The 7,362-nt window shown below is 38.0% G+C and overlaps 1 pseudogene; it reads right to left on the reverse strand.

Annotated features, from left to right (window-relative positions):
- Positions 1-5,617, reverse strand: part of LOC113918466 — a 122,461-nt pseudogene extending 116,844 nt beyond the window's left edge.
- Positions 5,618-7,362: the final 1,745 nt, after the last annotated feature.

The following is a 7,362-nucleotide window of genomic DNA, read 5'->3' on the forward strand; positions in this document are numbered from 1 at the left end:
TCAGGGAAGAGACATGTTGGCTATTTGCTCCTGTTGGTTAGTCTTAATTTTAGGTTTCTCTCTAAGTTAGAATCAAAATACGACACATGCACAATTGGTTTCATTTTAGGTTTAATCAAAGTACCAATAAGCAACCCTTTCATACACTGTCTTGGTGGAGAAGCAGGTTGCCATTTCCCAGCCTCCTATAATTTCTTCCTAGAAGGTGTGATGCATGATCTCAAGCCTGCAGATGATGAAGAGGCCAGGACTTTGAGCCTGAAGACGATGTCAGAAAACCAAGTTACCTGGTGAGAATCCATCAAAATTCCTGGAGTAAAAGTGCTGTATTTTTCTCCATTTAAATGCATTTTCTTTTCTCTGTGTACTTTAATATCTTCCAGAACAAAAAGGGTTGCTCCATACCACACCTCTACATTCACACACTTAGTGTGTTTATGTTTGTTTCCATGATCGTTACAGTAAGATTTTGATTTTTCTTAATCCTGATTGCCTTCAAGAAAGAAACTGAGAAGATAAGGATTAAGAAATCAAGCAAATGTATTTTGCTTTCATTTTTCTGTTTTAAGCAAAGCAGAGAAAAACACCCTTGGAAGTGGAGTCCACATACATAATTAACTGGATCCTCCATGACTTCGTAAGTAGAGATCTTTGAGAATGACTCACATGTTCAGGCAGAGAATTCTTGCCAGAAATCCAATATTTTGAAGGCATCTCCATCAACCAGAAACATCCATAGATATAGAAATTACTAGTGTGCCTCGTGGTGAATTCAAAAACAAATGCTATAAACCTCTGCCTCTTAGCATAAACAAGCAAATAAAAAAGACCTCTTTTGTCAGATCACCTAGATTTCTGACACTTAACATATACTTGTGGATATAAATCAAAATGATTAAATATATTAGTCTTTTTGCAAATGCTCAAGTACTACTTTTTAAAACTACATAAGAATTACATCATCAAGCAGACACCTAAACCTCATAGAGGCTTTACTGATGGGCACTGATGGATATAAGAGAGAACATTTAGCTTTTTGACTTTTTGATAAAATTGACCAGCAAATTTCCCCAATTCGTCATTTCAGTAGTATAATATTCAATATCAAGTTTCCCCCACCCTTGAAAACTGATGAAGTGATTGGGAGGATCTGCCTACCCTGATCCAAGTCATTCTTGATGCAGGCAGGAAAAACTCCGGGAAATAAATTGGCAGTCTTTGAGCTGGCAGTTATACCAATTGCATGAGACAACCTGGGGTCGTCATTCACGATGCCTGGGTTAGTTCCACACATGAATTCAGGGTTTATTTCCAGGGGCTGTGGAAAGAGAACCTGGAGTAGCTCCGGGAGTCCGCAGGAGTGGTAATGCAGAGAGAAACGCCTGCGCCAACCTAGTTGGATATAGCTTAGCGGTAGAGGGCGCTGTTCTGGGAAGATGCCCCTTTAGCTGCCCAAATCCACTGCCTGTTGGGTCCCTCTGCACTCGGTCCTGTGGAAGGAGTCTCCTGGGAGCCACTACAAAGGCTAAATGTGAAACATCAAATCAGTCTAATTCATACCAAAACTTCAGATCTTTCAGAGAACGCTCTCTCACTTGGCTAAAAGAAGTTTCTGATATATTTTAATAGTAACACTTATTCAGATTGCTTAAGGGCAAAAACTGTGTCTCATTCATTTTTGCATTCTCAGTATCCAGCACAAAATCAGTGCTCCATCATCATCATTTGAAGAAATTTTACCATATTCCTAAATACGCTATTTTACCCAATACTGCTTTCCAATTTTTTTCTAAGATATTAATGCATATGTAGTCTAGCAAAAATATAGTATCTCGTTCTGATAGACTCAAAAACCTTATTTATAGAATTGCCTCTATTTGACCTATGTCACATGTAAAAGTGGCAATCCCATGTAATTCATCTTCAGAACTTAATTTGGTTTTATAACATTTCTATTTTTCAAGATATGTTCCTTCTAGAGGAGGAAAAAATTCTTCTTTACCCTCTTCAGGTCTCCAGCTGGGCCTGAGATTTAGACTGACATAAGACAGATTAACAGGAGAAAAGCATAAAATTTCATTAAATTTTTACACATACTTGGGGACTTTCACAAGAGAATGAGACCCAAAGAAGTAACCAGAGTAGGAGGCTTTTATACCTTTTAGACAAATAAACAAGAAATTTGTGAACATTTGACAATACAAAGGCGTTTGGGTTGGGGTAGTAAATGAAGAAGCGACTGGGAAGGTAAGAGCTTAACAAAGGTGATTTGTACAGATTTCTTGGCCCCAAATTCCCCATCTCTGCTGATAAGAGTGTTTTTCTTCCTGCCAGTGCAGGGAGGGAACCTTTCACTGGAGAGTTTTATCTCCTACTTTCAGGAAGAAAATGGAGGGTCAGAGAGTCTTTTTTGCACCTGCTATTTCTTAACTGCCTTTAATTCAAAATAATATGTCAAAGTGGCATATATTAGGTTTCCTTAACCATGTATAGTGCCCAGTTTTCACTATAAGGTAGGTTAAAAGGAGTATGCTAATTTTATGATGAAGCCCAGAGAGGTGAGGTCCCTTCCCATGTTTCCCAGCATTGCTGACAAGGCCAAGGTTAAAATCAGCAATTTTGCCTCACTTAGCTCATTCCACCTTCCTTTCCAACAGTCTTCGAAGTAATAAATTATTTTCTCTCCTTTTCATATGCGATTCTCTTTTAAAGATCATTAGATTCTGTGTGTTCATCAAGTTGGAAAGGACACTTGCCATTTTAAGACCTGATGGACCAAGATGCGGTTTGAACACTGAAAATGCATACTTTTATACAAAGCGATAGGGCATGAAGTATTAAAACCAAATAATCATGCAAGCCTTTTAAGAGGCTAAAAGCTCCAAATCCCAACAAACCCTCTAATCTCCCCCACTAAAAGAATCATTTTTAAAGTGGTTACCAAGACATGTGTTTTGTGATTAGCCATCCACATAGTTGTTAGGTTTTAGAAATGACATTATAAAAAATTTTCCACACCGATCCTCTGGGAAAATTTCAACTGTCCAATTTTATTTCCTGCCCAGAGGTAACTTCAGTTAATTTACATAAAGTGTTCCTCTAAGCCACAAACCACTTAAACTTCTCTTTCCCAGAAGTAATCTTCCCATTACTATTTCCTATTTTAAAAAGAATTATATTCATATGGAACAATTAATCTCAGTGGCATCTGTTTTTTTTCCAGCAAGAATTTTAGTTCTTAAATAAGGATAACAATTATTCTCAGCTAAAAATCTGATTAAAGCTCATAGCAAAAAACATAGTCTGGCATAGGAAAAAAAATCTAAATAAAATCTTTTAGGATAAAAAAAATCAGATAAATCTAAACTAATGAACATTTCTTTGCATTTTACTTAAATTCTAAGCTAGTTTTACCCCTCAAAGATTTAAGTTAGTAATTACTTGAACTAAATTCTCCCAAACACCTTGAGTTCAGTTTTTAATTTATGTCAAAATCTGTCAAATTCTAACTTGTCTAAAGTTTCTCAAATTGATTGCCCTAGGATATTCAAAATCAAATTTTTATATTGTATTTTTAGTAACAAATTTGAAATAGAGAATAGGAATGGGATGGATGAGGAATGGACCCATCTTAGCCCTATTCTCTTCAGGGTCTTCCTTCCCTCAGACCCTACTCACCACCTCCTTTAGGAAGATATTTACAACCTCCTAAGTATAAAATCCCTTACAGTAACTGATCATGTGTGTGTATGCCTGTGTGTGTGTGTGTGTGTGTGTGTGTGTGTGTGTTGGTTTCATTCATCAACAAATATTTACTGAGTATTATAAATATGTTAGACCTATTTTAAGCAATGGAGATACAAGAATAAAAAAGAAAGACAAGGCTCCTGCTCCCATAGAGCTTATATCCTAGTAGAAGGAGACAGATAAGCAAGAGAAAAAAATAAGCAAGATGATCTTAGAGACTATAATCAAGTCATTTAATTTATAATGAGCTATGATTTCTAAGCAATCATTTTACATACCAAGAAAAAATATCTAACCCATAAATTATTTTATATGTGATGAAATTATTTAAATTTTTAAAAAATTTTTAATTGAAGTAGAGTTGACGTATAATATCATATTAATTTCAGATATCCAACATAGAGATTCAACAATGTTGATACATTACAAGATGTTTGCCATGATAAGTGTAAGCACCATCTGTCACCATACAAAGTTATTACAATATTATTGACTATATTCCCCATGATGAACTTTTCATCCCTGTGACATATTTATAACTGGAAGTTTGTACCTCTTAATCCCCTTCACCTATTTTGCTTCTCCCCCATCTCCCTCTCTTCTGGTGACCACAAGTTTGTTCTCTACATGTAATGGAATGTTTGTGAATACTAAACTTAAAAATTAATAAGGCTGACCTGTTACAGTGTAGACACTTACTTAAACTTATTCTTTTCCATTTTGCAGTTTCCCTTTTGTATTTTGGGGCCATTATTGCTTTTTCTAGTCACAAACATTTTTGTAGGCTCTGAAAGAGAGCCTACAGCCTGGACACGGTGTTCGTAGATCCCAGTGAATAAGCAGACTGTCCTTGTAAGCTATGTAAAGGTCTGTGTTTCATGCTGAGGGTGGGTTATGGGAAGATTTGCTGCATACAAGGGGCCTCCACCTCCTTCTGCCCCACACTCCCATTAGCTACAGGGATTCAACCCAGGGGCTATTTCCAACTCAGGGGCTTATCAAAAAATTCTGAGTGGTTGGTTATTAGCAAATTGAAGAGAAGCACATGAATGGAAACTATGGAGTGGGGTCCATCCCCACTTTGAAAATTACTCTAATATACATTTGTAGTGACTTTCGTTAAAGTGCTTTTTTGCTTGCATGTTAATCAGTGTTAAAAGGTTAAATAGTTGGGGTGCCTGGGTGGCTCAGTCGGTTAAGTGTCTGCCTTCAGCTCAGGTTATGATCCCAGGGTGCTGGGATCGAGCCCCGCATTGGGCTCCCTGCTCGGCGGAGAGCCTGCTTCTCCCTCTCCCTCTGTCTGCCCCTCTGTCTACTTACGCTGTCTATCTCTGTTAAATAAATAAATAAATAAAATCTTTAAAAAAAAGAGAAAGAAACTTACATCTAATAAAAGACCGACATTAAACATCAGCCTAGTAGCAGAGCACTGATAGAATGCTGGACTCATGATGGTTTCTGCAGACTCGACCTGCCTTCTCTGATTAACTCCAGGATAGGAAAGCAAACCTGACCAAGTCAGCACTGGATTTTCCTGTGGATCCAGTCAGGCTAGAACACAACTTCAAGATACTTGGGAACATCATGACTCTTGGGAAATAGACTGCAGAACATCATATACCGAACCTACCTGAAAATAGGTGCATGCTTTCAGAAAGGTTCTGAAAAGCTATCCAGACATTCATGTACATTTCTGTACAGTCAGCTGCTACATGAGTATTTTAAGAAACAGTTTGGGGATGTCACAGCAGGAACCTGGCCTTTATGTTTCAAAAGTACCAGCTTTCTTGCAGCTCAAACAGAAATAAAAGGGAAATAGCATCATTACCTGGCAGGTGTTCCATGTGACTCCAGCAGGAGTTCTCACCTTTCTAGCTCCAACATGCTTGCCTCCCCAGCCTTGTGAAAAAGAATGCTGTCTTGGCAGAACCTGAACCAAAAATAATGAAACATGGTTTCAACATTTTCATGCCATTTTTACCAGGAAATGTTTTCACTGGGAACACACTGGTCTACTTAGAACATGTGTACCTCTTCTTTTGCGAACAGAGCATTTCTTTATTCGGTGGCCTCAGGAGCCTTTTTACCTTCAGCTGGATGGCGGGAGTAAAGAAATGGAACTCCACTGGAAAGGTAACTGTACATCTCTGTCACACGTTTTCTTGCTGAGCTACATAATGGTTTATAAGCTCTCAGCTGAGACTTATAAAAGTGTTCCCAATTGTTGGTTCAAGGTCTGTAGCCAGCTTAGAAATTGTTGAAATGTACAAAATAAATGAGGAGAAAAAAAACAGCAGGAAAGGAAATTCTAGGTCATGCTTTTAAGAGCTGCTTGACAAAAAAAAAAAAAAAAAAAAAAAAACAGAGGAGGGGAACAATTTTAGTCTTCAGTTTTCTAAACCAAGTGTTTTGAGAGTCACAATATACTCATCTCTGGTGCAAATGACTGAATGATCGAAGAGGGTTTAATTCTATGTCTTACAAAATGCAAATATGCCGAATTACGGTATGGAATCCTTGCCAAATACCAATAATCCTTGATTGTGTAGCTCAGTTAAACCTCTGTTGCCCTCTCTCTTGTAACCGTGGTTAAAAAAAAGAAAAAGAATTTTGAGTCGAGGTAAGAGACAGGAGACAAAGTGATGGCACAGCAAGAATAATATATTAAATTTTCAAGACAGTCCTAAAATACCTGAAAGGAACCTGAGGAAAAAATACTGCAATGCCCATAGGAAATGATATGCATGGGTAAGCTGATGGTGTCAGGTGAGGATATTTTGCTGTGCTAGGGTATGGGGTCATGGTTAGCATTGTGTCCTATGCATCATGGTTTTTCTGTTAAGCGATGCAGAGCCTAAGGTTTGCCCAAACTGAAACATTCCTATCACTTTGCATCTCTTCCCCCCAACTGCCTCTAATCACCCAACTCTGATTAATTTCTAGTCACCTCTCAGATCTCAACTCAAACATCACTTCCTTAGAGAAGCTTTCCCCGACTTGGCCTCGATGGAGTTGAGTGTCCTTATAATACATTCTTCCTATTTCCATATAGTACACATCACCATTGATTTTGTATTATCAGTATGGGATTAATGGCTGTCTTCCACCATCTCCTTAGAGTTCAGCCTAGTGCCTGCCTTGGTAGCAGGTCTTCAACAGATGTTGGTTAATGACTGAATAAGCGTAGCGATGGATAGACAAACATAATGAAGACACAATAGAACGGAGGTGCTGAGATGAGTCTATCTCCTACTGAGAGAGAGAAGTCAACAGTCTTAACTCTGTTTTTAGACACAAACAGACCACCCTATCTTAACTTTTACAATTTATACATAAAATTCAGTAAAATTATTTCTTCTCCCCACTCTATAGAATTTCTGAGGCATGTTACCACTTTTCTGCCCATCTTAACATTTAGCACAGTGCCCACCATTAAAACACATCCATACTATATGAAGAAATTTAAGCCATATCTGCTGTGTGGCATAATTATTTCGTACTTGGGATTGGTGGATCTCTGAGAGAGAGACTTCAGGAAAAGGAGGCTGCTGAGGCAGGCACAGGGCCTACACATTTTCTTTTGTGGTATCTGCCATGAGCAGCAATCACACAGAT

This window comes from Zalophus californianus, chromosome 1 (assembly GCF_009762305.2).
Source record: "Zalophus californianus isolate mZalCal1 chromosome 1, mZalCal1.pri.v2, whole genome shotgun sequence".
Taxonomy (NCBI): Eukaryota; Metazoa; Chordata; class Mammalia; order Carnivora; family Otariidae; genus Zalophus; species Zalophus californianus.